At 39.9% G+C, this 17,406-nt stretch overlaps 1 protein-coding gene across 5 annotated transcripts in view; it reads right to left on the bottom strand.

The window, feature by feature from the left end:
- The window catches only part of aralar1 (calcium-binding mitochondrial carrier protein aralar1), a 512,566-nt gene that overhangs the window by 102,021 nt on the left and 393,139 nt on the right, over nucleotides 1-17,406 (bottom strand). The gene's annotated exons all lie outside the window — the stretch shown is intronic.

Here is a 17,406-nt window from a genome sequence, read left to right as displayed (position 1 = left end):
TTGTATTCTGCATATTGGCAACAATAATGCACAGTCAGTCAGTGTTTTTACAGTAGTTCCGCACACTGAGTATGTATTCAGAATAGAAGCAGTAAATTATTCTAGATAAGAGGAAGGGCTCACAGAACATAACATTACAGACAGTAAAAGAACAATAATTCACATAACCAATCGTTAAAACATAAACAACAAGTGGGAGAAAAGTGAATTACATTGACATTCGTTCAAAATGTATAATTAGTGTGTTCAGCTTGGCTCTTGGACTAGAACACGTAACTCTGGTTAATAAAAGCATGCACAAAACTATATTTTAATTTCATAATGAGTACTAACCTGTGTTATAGGAGCTGTTCAAAGTGATGTCCGTCTGCATTCATACATTCCTAGTATCTTTTGATGAAATTGTTCTTCACACCCTAAAAAAACCTCTATAAAACGGTGTGCACAGGAATAACCCCCACCCTACAAACAAACTTAGAGGCAATTATAAGAAGAGAAATTGTAAGAATTACGGAAATGAAACTTTGTAACAATTTGTTTAAAAAAGATCGAAAATGTGTGATTCTATTTGGACACCACTTTGAACAACTCCTATAACTCATTATAAAATAAAAATATTATTAATATTGTGTGTATGCTATTATTAATCAAAGTTCCTGCAGCTGCTGCTGTTGCTATGGCGCCACAGCCCACATTGAGCCTTGGCCTCCTGTATACGTCATCTATAATACTTTCTATCTCTGGCCTTTGTTTTCCATGCCCATATCCCCAGTAGTCTAAGGCATCTGGTCTGACTTCATCCTCCCCTCTCTTCCTAGGTTTTCCAAACTTCCTTGTACTATAAATCTGTCGAGACAGGGCTTTCCTCGGGATTCTCTCTTCCTCCATTCTTGTAACATTGTTCTGCCCTCTGCAATCGTTTTAATTTAATAAATTTGGAAACTTTAACGTCTTTATATCTTTATATAAGTTGTAGCTCTGTATTATACCTTATTCTACAACCCCTCAGATCCTGAACCAGGCCATAAACCCATCTTAAGATCTTCCTCTCGAAGCTGTCTAACATTTCCTCAACTTCACATCTATAGCACAATACTGGTCTGATTATTGTTTTGTAATTCCTTATTTTGTTACTTCTATGAAATGATCTTGACCTAAACAGATCATTCATCATTCATTGAAAAGTATCGGTATGCATTGTTGGTCATGTGTATATGTCAAGCCATGATATTGATAGACATGACCACTGATGTTAAAATCATTAAATGCTCATAGGAATTTAATTTATTTAGATACTAAAATCTTTGAATTTTGCTGTGTTAACATTAATTTTCAAAATAAAATAACGTTGAATCTGCAATAAAAGGACAAATATGAAAAATATGGATTTTGAGTGTTATGAAAGGAAAACAGTTTTAATTCTTTTTAAATCAAATGTGCATTACTGAAATGTTTGTTTATTGTGGGCATACTTCTTAAACAGGCCAAATATTTCTGTAGTAAGAGAAAATCACATGCTTCATTACACATTAGCGAGAGAGAACCCCTAAAAGTTAAATTTCCTTTCATAACATTTTACAAGATATTTTTCAGGTTGTTTGAGTAAATTAATCCTTCTTTCTAAAATTAAGAGTTACCAGAGATGATAAATGATATATTACAAGTATTAGTTCACATGGTTTTTGTTTACAAAATTTATGTTACAGAAGGAAATTTTTTGTTGCAGAATGATTTCGGTTGCAAGAACTTAGTAATTCATAATAAAATATACCGGTAACCTTTTATGTTTATTTGTTTTCCCCTGCTTTTTTCGTTCAGCCTGCAGCTATCTTCCATATTGTTTCTATGAGTAAATCTAATGTACCGGTAGTTTTTCTAACTTTTTTATGTTAAAATATGGCAAAATCAACTGCACAAAGGATTAGAGCGTACACATCAAGAAGAAAGCTAAATTTTATTATTCATTTGAGGAAAAAGACAAAAGAGGGGAGGAGAGGGAAAGAAAATATTAAGAAAATCTACCAGCAAATGAAATTGTAATTTTAAACTATTTTGCAGAAAATTATGTTATCTGCCATCAGTTAGAAATCATGCAGGATCAATGGCATTCTACAAGTGTAACACTATTTATGTGTGTTATATATTACAGGGACAATAATAATAATTTAAACCACTTGAACTAGGTATTATATTGTGTCAGACTAGACTCAATGCAGCACAATAGAAAAGCAGTTCATATATTCAACAAAGCCCATTTTTGTAAAGATAAACTACATTTCAACTTAATCCACATACATTATTTCACAGATGGAGCTGCAAATCAATTCAAGACCAAATTGATTTTGGGGGATTTGCTTTTTCATGTACAAAATTATGGCTGCATAGCAGACAAAAGTTATTTTTACACCTAACATGGGAAAGGCCAACGTGATAGCATTGGTGGTGAAGTAAAGAGGGTAATCTTAAGAGCAGAGCTACAGAAGAAAATAACTGAAAACACTACTAAAAAGTGCGTTAATGCAGCAATGAAACTGATTCCATCAGTAAACATTCTTTATGTACCACAGAACTAGATAAGAACAGTCAAATGAAAATCACGTTGGGAGAAATGTAACATGTCTCTCAAATCCGAAATAATCATTTTACTATGCCTAAAAACAGTAACACGCTGCTACTTTTGGAAAATTCCTGCTTTTCTATAAAAGAGAGTGATGGCGAAGTGGTACAATTGCTTTAAGATTTTAATAAATATGAATCTGAACAGCCTATCAATGTTCACAGGAACACTGGAGAAATTATGTCAGAAAGTTAAGTTACCTTAAGTTCTGGAAAAATTTTCCTCTCGCAGACAAAATTCTTTCTTCAAGTAGATCTTATTTATGTAATGTTCAGGAAGCGCTGGATCAATATGTTGTTGTTTTCTAATGCCAGGCATTTGACAATAAAGTCATTTGACCTCTTGCACTCCAATATTTTTCAAAGATATTATCATGGTCAGCCAATGAAGCACAGATTTTGAGGTGTTCCGAATCCATTTCTTGGTTTGAGTTGCACAATGGACAGTTAGGGGACTGATATATTCCAATTCTATGCAGATGTTTGGCCAAACAATCATGGCCTGTTGCCAATCTAAATGCAGCTACAGACGATTTTCGTGGTAAATCGGGAATTAACTGTGGATTATGATGCAGAGAGTTCCATTTCTTCCCTTGAGATTGTGTTATCAAATTTTGTTTGTTGAAGTCTAAGTATGTAGATTTAATAAACCTTTTCACAGAGTAATACGTAGATTTAGTAACAGGTCTGTAAGTAGCAGTGCTGCAATTCTTTGTTAAAGCATCTGCATTCTCGTTTCCCAGGATTCCACAATGGGATGGTATCCATTGGAATACAATTCTTTTATTGAGTGATATTAATTGAGAGAGCATTTTAGTTATTTCTGCTGTCTGAGATGAAGTTGTGTGTTTAGAGACTATTGATAGAATAGCTGCTTTGGAGTCTGACAATATAACTGCATTCTTAAATTTATTGATGTGGCACAGAAGATTCCTGAGACTTTCACTTATTGCAATGATTTCTCCATCAAAACTTGTTGTGCCATATCCAAGAGATCTCTAAAGTGAAAAGAAACAGCACGTAACACCTGCACCGGCACCTTGTTCTCTGGAGATCAAGGATCCGTCACTGTATAAATGAAGCCAGTTTTGTGGAGGGTACCTAATATTAATTGTCTCTAAAGACAATTGTTTTATTATTTCAGTGTTTACTTCTGATTTCAGTATTTCTTCTGTTAAATTTAGATTATATTCTATATTTAATAGAGTTAAAGGGTTGGTTTAATTTGTAAGTTTTCTTTTAAATTCGGGATATTGATTTTCTGTTTTAATTCTTGAACCATGGATATGATACTTTTTTGAGTTTTCAATCTACAGAGAGGACTGTATGAATGTCAATTATTTCCTGGTAATCTGATAAGTAGATGATGAATATAAAGTTATGGAACTAAAGTGTATGAACAGACATAGCACAGGAGACCTATTAAAATGCAGTGAATGATATTCCTATGATTTCAAAAACAGACATAACAAGTATTTTTCCAAAACGATGAGTGGTCGGAACAAAATGTGTGAGTCATCATTTTAATGTTCCAGTTAATAATTACGGAAACTTAACATGAACTTTCATACGTATTCAAGTATTCTAGCAATGTAAATGCTTTGATTACTCTTATCTCCAAATACAGACACTTCAATAAACTGCTGGACATTTTTTCCTTCTGTAACATGACTGTAAATTATGATTTTAGTTCTCCATTGTTAAAAGATACAAACAAAAATGACAGTACTGTAATGTGTATTTGAAGTTTAAGTGAATATGAATATGAGTGTAAGTGTGAGTGTGTGTGTGTGTGTGTGTGTGTGTGTGTGTGCACGCACACGTGCGCGTTTTTTTTATTCATAATAAAATTTTCAAATTTTCTTTGGCCACAGACAAAGCAAACAACGGACTTCATCACTTCGTCTACTTAAACCATGCCTTTTCCAATTCCTTCTGTAACAGAGGAAAATTTTCTTCCTCTTTAGGCTTTTGATGTGTAAGTTAATTTGGACAAAATTTGGAAGAGTGTTATGAAAGGATAAATTATTGTAGTGTATAAATGACAATTGTAATGTGTGTATTCTTAACATTTGGGGCTAAGAGGGATGAAGTTACAGTAGAATGGAGAAAGTTACACAATGCAGAACTGCACGCATTGTATTATTCACCTGACATAATTAGGAACATTAAATCCAGACGTTCGAGATGGGTAGGGCATGTAGCACATATGGACAAATCCAGAAATGCATATAAAGTGTTAGTTGAGAGGCCAGAGGGAAAAAGACCTTTGTGGAGGCCGAGAAGTAGATGGGAGGATATTAAAATGGATTTGAGGGAGGTGGGATATGATGATAGAGACTGGATTAATCTTGCACAGGATAGGGACCGATGACTGCTTATGTGAGAGCAGCAATGAATCTTTGGGTTCCTTAAAAGCCATAAAGTAAATAAGTGAATTCTTAATAAATTTATTGTAAAAAAAAAAGACAAAAATGTCTCCTTTCCGTAACAGATTAAATACCATGGCTTGGTCCATATCCTTTCTTGGATTTCAACTGGTTCATCATTTTGTTTCTTTATGATTGAGCCCAGGTATTTAAAATTTTCCAGTCATTCTATATCTATACCATTTAACTGAAGTACTTTAACATGTATCTGATTCCTGGTTTCCACTACTATTTTAGTTGTATTTGTTTTATTCAGTCCCACCTTCTTAGCTTTATTTTCTAGATCTGCGTATACTCCATCCACTGAATTTTTTGGATATTTTTTCCCAATATATTGATGTCATTGGCATACCCTACTAACTGGACAGATCTACACAAAACAGTTGAATTCATTGACACATCTAATTTCTTGATGGTATATTCCAGAGTCAGATTAAATAGGATTGGGGCCAGCCTATTCCCATACTTGAATGTATTTTTTACTTGCATCTGATTTGTCAACTGACTATTTTTACTTGTGCTGTGATTTAACCGCCATTCTTTAATTAGTCGTCCTCATATAATTTTCCTCCTATTACGCTGTCACATGCCTGCTTAAAATCGACAAATACCTCATAAATGTCAATACCATATTCCCAAAAATAATCAACCACTACTGCAGAAGACATATTTCATAGTGTTGAGGAAGCTGTAGGAAAGGCAAAATACCATGGAATACAATGGAGTCCACTGTCACCAATAATCCACCTGCAATGATAAGTTGTAGACTTATTGCGGGATTCACTGGCCATTTACGAAGTGCATTTGAAAAGTTTGTGACCTGACACAGAGATAGCATTGAAAACGTGTCAAGAATGCCGCCATTGTTAGTGGCCATTTTACATTAGTTCAAGGGAAAAAATGGAACTCTCTGCATCATAATCCACAGTTAATTCCCGATTTACCACGAAAATCGTCTGTAGCTGTATTTAGATTGGCAACAGGCCATGATTGTTTGGCCAAACACCTGCATAGAATTGGAATATATCAGTTCCCTAACTGCCCAGTGTGCAACTCAACCAAGAAATGGATTCGAAACACCTCAAAATCTGTGCTTCAGTGGCTGACCATGATAATATCTTTGAAAAATATTGGAGTGCAAGAGGTCAAATGACTTTATTGTCAAATGCCTGGCATTAGAAAACAACATTAGTTCAAGCACGAAAAATCATAATTTTATGTTGGCTATATTTTGTGTAGTTTAATTTCGAAGTTAGTGTGCCGAACAGATTGCAAAAATGGAAAGTATCGAGCTTTGTTCTATCACTAAATATTTCGTAAAAGGGGAATGGATCCAATAGAAATTAAAGCAGACAAAGATGCAACACTGAGAGAATCCACTCCAGCAATGTTTTTGACTGTAAAAAATGGGCGGCAATATTCAAACATGGTTGACCTCCCGCAGTGGACTTCCAGTAACAGCAATAAGTGAAGAAATCATAGAAAAAATCCAAGCTATGGTGCTGATTGACTGTCCACTGAAAGTGCAGAATATTAGCTAGGTTATGCGTATCTCAACTGAACAGGTGCACAACATCTTAGTCAATGTATTGGGCATGTCCAAGGTTTCTGCAAGGTGAATTCCTCGTTTGTTAACACTGGAACAAAAGCACATCCGATGTTAAATTTCGAGGGATTGTCTGGCTTGATTCGAAAAAATACGCCTAAATTTTTCAGGTGATTTGTCAGTTTGTGACCACTGATGAAATCTGGATCCACTACTACATACTAGAGACAAAACAGCAGTCGAAACAACGGAAGCATAGTGATCCCCTGCCTCCAAAGAAAGCAAATCTGTTCAATCGGCTGGGAAAGTCATGGTGTCTGCGTTCTGAGATTCTAAGGGGATAATCATGATTGACTATCTAGCAAAGGGGAAAACAATAACCAGGGAATATTATTCATATCTCCTGCATTAACTGAAAGAGAAAATTCGCGAGAAGAGGCCGTGTATAATAAAGAAGAAAGTGTTTCATCAAGACAATGCATCTGTTCACAAGTTTGGAATCGTGGCTGCTTAAACTACACTAACTAAGGTTTGAATTGTTGCCGCATCCCCCTCTCCCACTCACCAGTTTCACACCCTCAGACTTCTTTCTTTTCCAAAAGCTTAAAACTCACTTCGCTGCGAAAGTATTTTCATCAATTGAAGAGGTTATCGCAGCAGCAGCATCAGAAGGTTTTTTGCAGACCTCGAGGAATCTGTGTACTAGGAGGGTATAGCAGCATTGTAGTCCAGGTGGACCAAGTGTGTGAATCTCATGGGGGATTATGTTGAGAAATGAAGATTGTTTCAGAATAATCCTACTTTAATTTCTGTGTCAGACTATGCACTTTTCAAACAACCCTCGTAAGTTCAAAGTTGCCTTCAAGTAGGGTTACCAGAGTATCGTTTTTCTAATATTCTTACGTTTTTTGGTAGATAATTTGACTTTAGGTTTTTTGTTCCTCCATACAACACTTTCTTCCTTTTATTTTTCGAATAATAACATAATATTTCTTCATTGCGTTCTCAGTATCAAAACATCTGGGAAAGAGAAATCTCAGCATTCTTAAATCATGTAAGTCTGCATATGATTCATAACAAGATCACACAAAGAAATCATGGTGAATTTATGGCAGCAATAAGGAATTAATGAGAGAGGTTTCATCAGCAACTCTTAACAAGGTTTGCTGTGAATTTGATGGTTTCTACGAAATAACTCATTATGATTTTCCAACTTGTGATAAATATGAAAAGTTGGAATCTTTTTCTTTGAATGGGAAGATAAAAAATAATGCCGTCAAACTTGTGGCTGAAATTCTAATCCTAGAAGATCAAATCAATATGGACCAGCTGTATAAAGTTTTTCAGCATTGGTGGTAGAAGTACTTCAAGAAAAGTAAAATATAAGATACAGTGCAGTGGTTGGCGTTTTGGAAAATAAAAGTTAAATAAATTTGATATAACAGAAGAGAGAGGATGTAAGAGAGTATGTGAATGCATCTTCAGATTTTTTAGAAATCAGTGTGGACAGATTGGTCAGTTATTCAAAGCTAGTTAGTTGGTGTTGTGAATATTCTGTCCTCCCCTTCTTCATGACGCAAGTAGCATTACTGAGTTTTTTAATTACTCTACACATAATTCTGCAATAACAAGTTGGACTGCAATTTCCCTTTATTTGCAGCCATATTATTTACCTTATTTAATACACTTGATACTAAAGTTATGAAATTTCAGTCATGAGCAGAGAGAACTGGTTGTAAAAAAATTAGAATGACACCACTGCATATCACCTCTAATACAAATGTAGCGGCTGATGGCCTTTCTAGAATGCCTATGAATTATACAATTAGTGCAGATGACATTCATATTCATAAGGAATTAAATAAAGATAAAGTCTTAAGTTCATTTGTTTCTTATTGTAGAAATGGTTGGCCTAAAGTTGTTGGCTGATATTCTGAAGCCTTATTTTAGGTGGACTTGGGAGATTAGTTTAGAGTGTGGTGTTTTGATGCAGGATTATAGTACCAGCCAAGTTTCGGACGCAACTTTTAGAGGATTTTTTTTTTTAATTTTAGTAGGTTATTTTACGATGCTTTATCAACAGCTTAGGTTATTTAGCGTCTGAATGAGCTGAAGGTGATAATGCTGGTGAAATGAGTCCGGGGTCCAACATAGAGCTGGGGACGGAGCGAGTAGAACTGTTGAGTTACTTGGTTCTATCGGTTTATGTGCTTGGCAGCGGAGCACTAAAGTTACTCGGTTAACCGTAGCCGTTACCGGTAAGTTCAAACATTCAAACAGAGTTCAAGTGTTTCACTTAATTCTAGCAGACAACATCGTAGGTGCTGTCGTATTTAAATATTTTCTGCTGCAGTACAAATTATTTCCTTATCCCCAAGGCGGACTGAAAGGCCTCTAGTATTGAAAAGGAGTTCATCCTATTATATGACCTGTCAAGCAGTGGCGTATACTGGTTAAAGGGTTTGGGCTACCGCTGACCCTATTATTACACAAAATATATCTAACAATTACTTTAATTTTAATTACTATGGTAAAACTAATAATACAAAATTATTACATTATGTTATATTATAAACTTTTTCTTTTGTAATTTCCTTGGGCTACCGCTGGTAGCGCTGGTAGCCCGCAAAATACGCCCCTGCTGTCAAGTGGGCCTAATGAACACTGACAGTCTGAACATATTACTGTACATAACAATAATAATAATAATAATAATAATAATAATAATAATAATAATAATAATATATTATTATTATTATTATTATTATTACTACTAATATTAAAGTCCAGGATAAAAGAGGAAGTATGGAATTGAACAGGTTACATCAGCTCCTTGTTTATGCGGATGATGTGACTATATTAGGAGAATATCCACAAAAAATTTGGGAAAACACGGAAATTTTACTTGTAGAAAGTAAATCCCGAAAAGACAAAGTATATGAATATGTCTCGTGACCAGAATATTACACGAAATGGAAATATAAAAGTTAGAAATTATCCTTTCAAGAGCTGGAAAAATTCAAATATCTCGGAGCAAGAGTAACAAATATAAATGACACTCGGGAGGAAATTAAACGCAGAATAAATATGGGAAATGCATTTTATTATTCGGTTGAGAAGCTTTTATCATCCAGTCTGCTCTCAGAAAAGCTGAAAGTTAGAATTTATAAAATAATTATATTACTGGTTCTTCTATATGGTTGTGAAACTTGGACTCTCACTTTGAGAGAGGAACAGAGGTTAAGGGTGTTTGAGAATAAGATGCTTAGGAAAATATTTGGGGCTAAGAGGGATGAAGTTACAAGAGAATGGAGAAAGTTACATAATGCAGAACTGCATGCATTTTATTCTTCAACTGACATAATTAGGAACATTAAATCCAGACATTTGAGATAGGCAGGGCATGTAGCACGTAAGGGCCAATCCAGAAATGCATATAGTGTTAGTTGAAAGGCCGGAGGAAATAAGGCCTTTGGGGAGACCGAGGCGTAAATGGGAGTATAATATTGAAATGTATTTGAGAGAGGTGGGATATGATTATAGACACTGGATTAACCTTGCTCAGGATAGGGACTGATGGCGGGTTTATGTGAGGGCAGCAATGAACCTCTGGGTTCCTTAAAAACCACAATTATTATTATTATTATTATTATTATTATTATTATTATTATTATTATTATCATCATATTAGATTGTTTGATTAATATTAAAATATGTTAAAAAGGAAGTACATTATATTTTTCTTCTATTTGTGTTTATTGGATTTGTGTTACCTCATCAGTCATCATTTTATTTGTATTTATTTCTACGAATTATATTACCTAATTACTTTAATTTATCAATAATATTACTCTTCACCAAAGAGAACATGGTTGTATTGAAGGCTAGTAATGTTATAAAATAAATAAACATTGTGTTCTTCAGTCTAAAATTCCACGTTTTATTGATTATTTTATCCACTTTCCATAATAGTAAATAATTCTGTGTGTTATTTTTAAGTGTTTTAGGCAGCGCTTCATGGAGACCGTTTCTTTGTATCTTCTTTTTTACTTAGCTGCAGCATTTAACATTTACCTCACATGTTAATTTATTAGCTGTTAGTATTATAAATTATTTTATCAATTTTATTTCGTCTGTCATATATAACAACACTGAAAGTTAAATAGGCCTTTCATACAAAATAACTCCGCAAATACTGTAATTGTAATCACGCAAATGAAATTTGCAACTGCCATTTTGCAATGAAGAGAAGCACTTTTTTTCTCGTCAATTGGCAAAGCAAAAGCGCTTTACAACAACGCTTTTAAAACACACTTGGTTTCACTTTCGAAGTATGTTCTAAAATCGACTCAATCTATCTAACTTTTAAATCTGCGACCACAGATTTGTACTCAGTTCAACCGAGTAATGACGTCACAGTAACTGCTCCGAACTGAACCGCTCCATCCCCAGCCCTAGTCCAACACCGAAAGTTACCCAGCATTTGCTCATATTGGGTTGAGGGAAAACCCTGGAAAGAACCTTAACCAGATAACTTGCCCTGACCGGGAATCGAACCCGGGCCACCTGGTTTTGCGGTTAGACTCGCTAACCATTACTCCACAGGTGTGGACAACTTTTAGAGGACAGAGGACATACATGGGGCACACAACAGAACTGTTTAAATGAAGATGCTTGGACACCAGTATTTTTTGTGGTCAGGGCTTGATTTTCACATAGAGTAATAAAATTTGTTATGAACTGTAATTCCTCTATGTTCACTGTTAAGAATCCTAAAACGGCCAAGTCAGTAAAATTTGAACAGGCTTTGGATGTGTTTAATTGGATCCACATTGATTTTCTAGGAACTATTAGAGAAAGTACATATTGATAGCTGTTGATACATTTTCTAAATGATCAGAAATCTATTCCATATTTAAGATGGATAGTTCAACACTTAATGTTCTTAAGGATCGTTTTGCGTCTTTTGGACTTTCCAATGTAATTTACTGATAATGGCAAGCAGTTTACATCTTGTGAATTTAAAAGTTTTGTGAATTTAATGAAATTATTCATCTACGTTGGCAGCTTATCATTCCTCTAATAACGGGGCTGTTGAAAATGGAGAAAAGACATTTTAAGACTTTAAGGATACTGTTATTTGAACACTAGAATTCGAAATTGGATATCTCCACTTCAGTAGGTATGTAAATATCTATTCTCGTATAGAATTACACTGCATTGTGCAACTGGTGGAACACCTTCTAAATTAATGTTCAGGCGAGAGGTGAAGACTCATTTAAATTTCTTACCAAGGTCGTTTTCAGAAAGTTACAAATATAAGCAGGTTAAGTTGAAACAGAGCTTCCGGGCTAAGATGCCGTGGTCTACTGGTGCTGACGTTACCAGACGTTTCGTCTACTTCTACGGCAGACATCTTCAGTGGTTAGGTATCCTCGGTCGAAGTCTTCTGCTCGGGATACCTGTAGCAACTGATGACCTGACTGAATGAATGAGTGAGTGGGGGAAGTGGGAGGAGAAACTTTAAAGGTACGTGAAAACACGTCCTTTTTGCAAGGGGGGAGTTGGGGCTGTGAAAAACTGAATATGTGAGCTCCAAGCCTCTTGGCCACTTGTCTCACTTCGGGTTTCGCCGCCCCAGTGAAGGAGCGCTAGAAATTTCTAGTGGGTAAGCCGAAAATGGACGTAACTGATTAGCTACAACATACGGGGGGGGGGAGGAGGGGCAGAAGTACAGCGACCTGATCCGGAGGAGAGACGCGATGGAGGAGAAGTCTAGGCACGAAACGGTGATAGCCAGTTTGGCTGTTTGAAGATTCGAACGCGTAGGGATTAATCTTACAATAGCCAATTGGCGCTTTGATTATTTTCCTCAGATCAGGAGACCAGCCAATTGGCTCCTTGATGACTCCAGTGATCTGTACAAGGGGACGATTGAACCCTGCCAGGACCCGAGTTCGATGTGAACAATCATTAATCTTGAGCCGTCACCAATGTCTGGGGAAGTGAATGCAGGTCTGTGGCCCATTTCTTTTAGGGCTCATCCCGACATTTGTCTTAACGCCTTAGGAAAACCACGGAAAAACCTTAGGCAGGATGAGATGTCTCAATTTTAGAGACTAGCCAGTTGGCTCTTAGGTAAAATGACTTGATTCGATGGATGTAGACTAGCCAATTGGCTCTATTACAACTCCATCGATCAGCAAAACAGATTTATTGGGGACGATATGTTAGCTCAAGTTATTTAACCATCATAACGGTATTAGCCAATTGGCTTTTTGATGGTTTCTGTCAGATCCGGAGACTAGTCAATTGACTCTTCACTCCGTAGACCTGTAAGAGGGATAGAATGGATTTATAGCCCGAGTTAGAGCAGGCCATTTCACAGCGGTTGCTTATTAGATTAAGTCATGAATTAATAATCTACTACCTAAATCTGGGAGTGACACCTGCCTCCCTGTTTTCCTGTCTTAAGAGAATAGCTAGTGGACCTGTCTGGTGTCTTCGCCGTAACCTAGGATCATACCGGCCAAGGCCAGATATGAGCGGGTTGGGGCTGGCACGAGCGGCCTCATACAGGTTTCTAGCCAATCGAGCAATGAACTCGTCTACGGTTGGCAAGTTTAGCTCATCGTGGAACTTCTCTCTCGAAGCGACTCGCGGGAGATGTGTTATGATACGAATCACCTGGTTCTGGATAACTTGGAGTTTCCGGAGGTGGGTCACTGCCGCAAACCCCCATGCGGGTGCGGCATAGGTTATTACAGACCGAATGAGGGCCTTATACATGGTAAGTCCTACCCCCAGGTTGTCAGGAGTGAAGGCCGCCAGAATGGGATAGTGTCTAACTATCAATCCATTGGCCTTACGAAGAAGGGAATGGATATGATCTCGGAACGTAAGATGAGAGTCCATAATGATCCCTAAGTATTTAATTTGGTTCATCCACGGCATTGCTTGTCCGAAAAGTGTGGGTGGAGGTGGTATGTCTTCGAGCCTCGCTCTTAGTGAAAAGAGTATGGCCTGACATTTATCTACATTGACCTTGATTCTCCAGTCGTGGAACCACGGCTGGAGGTGATCTAAGATCGACTGCAATCTACGCGACGCTAACCTGTAGGTTTTGCCCATCGCCAAGAGGGCAGTGTCATCTGCATAGATATACAGATGGCTACTTCTGCCGTGGATATAGCGAAACGGGAGGTCATTAATGAATATATTGAAAAGTATGGGACCGATAATCGATCCCTGCGGGACTCCTGCGTGAATTTCACGAGGGGTGGAGAAACTAGTGCCTACTCGGGTCTTGAATGTACGGCCTCGGAGGTAATCTGAAATGAGGCGTACCATTCCATCTGGGACTCCCATGCCCAGTAGATTAACCAGGAGCCCTTCATGCCAAAACTTGTCGAATGCTCGCTCGATGTCCAGGTAAGCTGCAGCTACGACACGCTTCGTGCTCATGCCCCAGGTAATGTCCTCCGTCATGCGGAGTGCCTGGAGTGTAGTGGAACGACCAGGGTGGAAGCCGAACTGCTCGTTCCTGATTTGAGGCAACACTACTTCAGTGAGGCGTCTATGTATGACCCTCTCCGCCAGTTTGCTGAGACAACTGAGGAGACTAATAGGCCTATAGTTGCTTGGATTCGTCTTATCCTTTCCGGGCTTTGGAAAGAGAACTACGTGAGCCTCCTTCCAGGGAATGGGATAGTGACCGGAAGCCAAGATGTTATTAATTATTTCTGCTATGCGCTTCATAGCTGACCTTGGGAGATGCTGCAATGTAATTCCTTGGATACCGTCGGCTCCTGCGGCCTTATGAGGGCCGAGGCGACGAATGAAATGGGCGACCTCGTGGGTGTTCGTAGGTCGTATCCCATTTTCCGGCTCCCTGCTAAGGAGGTCTCGAACCGATTCCTCAACAGCTCTGATATGGGGTAAGTTTAAATTTTGTTCCACGGGTTGAAAAGTGGTCTCTAGAACGTCTGCCAGTGCGGTAGTTTTCTCCTCAGGAGTAAAGGCCGTGGCATCTGGACCGACTATTAATGGGTGTATAGATTGAGACGGATTGGACAGAGTTCGAGATACACGCCAGACATCTGACATGTTTCTGCTGTCCATCGTCTCAACCTTGGATTTCCAAGCATCCACGACCGTTTCGTGGACCGCCTCACTGATCCGCCTGCGCAAGCGGTTCATGTCTACTCTATGTTCATCTAACCTAGTACGCTTCCACAATGTCCTGGCTCTATTGCGGGCGATCTTTAGGTCTCTAATATAGGCTGGCAGCTGCATCCGTCCTGGTTGTAGAGACCGTTTCGGTATTGCTGCATCCATTGCCTTTTTAATGCACTCCGTCAGGTCGCTAACTGACCTATCTATTCCTGCCGGAGTAACTTCGGGCGGGAGTGATGGAAGCGTAGCGGCTACCTGGTCTTGAAAGAACACCCAGTCTGCCGCCTTGTAATTGAATTTCTCAGCGGATGGGGAGAGTTCGACTGGGTGCATGATCTCCATGATCACCGGTAGGTGGTCGGATGGAAGATCATCCAGAGTTGTTACTCTCGCCCTGGTTGTGAGACCTTTTACCAGAGCAATATCTAGGATATCGGGAACTTGATTAGCAGCATCTGGTACGTGTGTGGGGTCCCTAGGGGCCATCACAACGTACCCGTTTCCTGTGGAATGTTGAAAAAGTCTATCGCCCTGCCGATTGGGGCGTCTACAGTTCCAGCTAGCGTGCTTCGCATTGAAGTCGCCGGCGACTATGAACCTATTTGTGAGACTTGTCACTATATCTAAATCCCGTTCAATGAGTGTGCCCGGGGGACTGTAGGCAGCCATAAGTAGAAAGGGGATTCTACCTATGTAGGCTCTAATAGCTACTGCCTCTAACGTCGCTAGCTGGGGAAGGAGATACAGTGCGCGATCGTAGATCGAACGAACACCGCTACACCTCCGCCTCTTCTAACTGGTCTATCCAATCTATAAATTTTAAACCCCGCGCATCTGAAATTTACTTGGGGTGTCAGGAACGTTTCCGTTACAAATGCTATGTCTATATTATTTACGTCCAGAAATGCCCTAAACTCGTTTCGAACATGTCCAAGGCCCCTGGCGTTCCATATACACATCCTAGCAGCTCCGTCATTTCGTCTGGCCATTAGGGGAAACGAGGGAGGTTAGGAGTTTAAATAACTCCGGGAGGGCGGACATAGGATTCTCCATCAGGAGAACTATCACCCTAGTTAATCCTTCTAGGATTGGGGCGAGCGGCAGGTTAGGGTTAGCTAGTTGCACCGCCTCAGCAAAGTTCTGAACTTGCTCGAGGGTAGCACCTGGATCGGTCATGCCTTTCGAGGTACTTGCAACAGCTTCCTGCTGGGCTGGTGGGACAGGGGCTGAGGTGGGCTCTGCCGTGGTAGTCTTAGTGACTTTTCTGCTGCCCTTGTTGCGCTTAGGGCGCTGGGATAATGGTTCTCCACTATTGGCAGCAGGATTGGGGATTGTCGCTGCCACGGTTGACCACATAGGCGCGACGGGCATATCTAGCAGGGGAGGGATTACCGTCTGCTGCTGCTGCTGTTGACGGACCCGCCCGAGTTCCATGCGTGACACCGCACGGGGCTCCCTCACAGGGGCTCGAGTTTGCTGCTGCTGTTCCAGGAACAGCTGTTGTTGCCTGGCAGCTCGCTCTACCCGCTGCTGTCGGAGCCACTCGTATTGGAGCGTCCGCTGTTCCTCGAGCTCTGCCCTCCTCCGCCGGGCCGCCCTGCTCGATCCTTCTGTGGCATCCCTAACTTGGAGAGCTACAGGACAACCTCCGTAGTTGGCGGTGTGAGCGCCGCCACAGAGTGTGCAAGTAGCAGGGACATTGTTGGGCTTGCGACAGTCTCTAGTTCTATGGGGGCGTGCGCAAGCCCGACACATTGGCTGTGCTCTGCAACTAGCCTGAGTGTGGTAATACCATTGGCAGTTGCTGCACTGAGGCGGACGCTTGCTGGGGACATAGTCCTCAACCGTAATCCGCATCAGGCAACACTGCCGTAGGGCTCTAATTCTATCCCGGCCTTTGGGGGTGTTGTCTATATCCACAATGACCATAGGAAGTTTGGTCTTCGTCCTAGAGGAGTGCATCCTCGTCACTCGCCGGACGGTGATGCCTTGGAAATCCAGGTCGCCCTGGATGTCCTCCTCTGTGGTATGAATGTCGACTCCTCTCAGTACAAAACGAAGAGGCTTCTCATTTTTGGGGCGAAGCAGGTTAAACGCTACTCGCCGATCTGTCAGGAACCTGCAGAGATTTGCGTAGTCCCTGTCGCAGATGGTTTTCACAGCCGTCCCGCCACGCGTCCGGTATGAGCACATTCCTAGCGGTTCGTACTCCGCTTTGAACTCAAGGTTCAATCGGCCTAATGAACCTGTAAAGGCCGGGGTAATAATGACTGGGGGAATGTCCCCCCGTCTCCTAGTAAAGGCCGTCTCAGCAGCGCCTTCTCGATCTTCGTCCTCACTCTCCGAAACGTGAGTACGAGCGGGAGAAGGGGGTCGCGGAGGAACATCTACTTCAGGAGCAGTTTCCATTTCCTGTTGAACTTCAGGAACGGGGGGAAGTTCCGCATCCTGTATCTCGTCGCGTTGTGCAGAATTATTGGCCTGAGGGGCCGTTAATTTCTCTAAGTTAGAGAGGATAATTCTCTCTCCCTCACTCAGGGCAATTGCGGTGGGAGAGCCGCATTCTTCGGGGCAAGCTGTGCCCTTCTTTTTCTTCTTATTGGCCTTCTTGGCCTGTGGGGCATTAGAGCCCGACGGGCA

Source organism: Periplaneta americana, chromosome 8 (genome assembly GCF_040183065.1).
Source record: "Periplaneta americana isolate PAMFEO1 chromosome 8, P.americana_PAMFEO1_priV1, whole genome shotgun sequence".
Taxonomy (NCBI): Eukaryota; Metazoa; Arthropoda; class Insecta; order Blattodea; family Blattidae; genus Periplaneta; species Periplaneta americana.
Note: the sequence above shows the minus strand (reverse complement) of the source record. Positions and strands in the feature narration are given on the sequence as shown.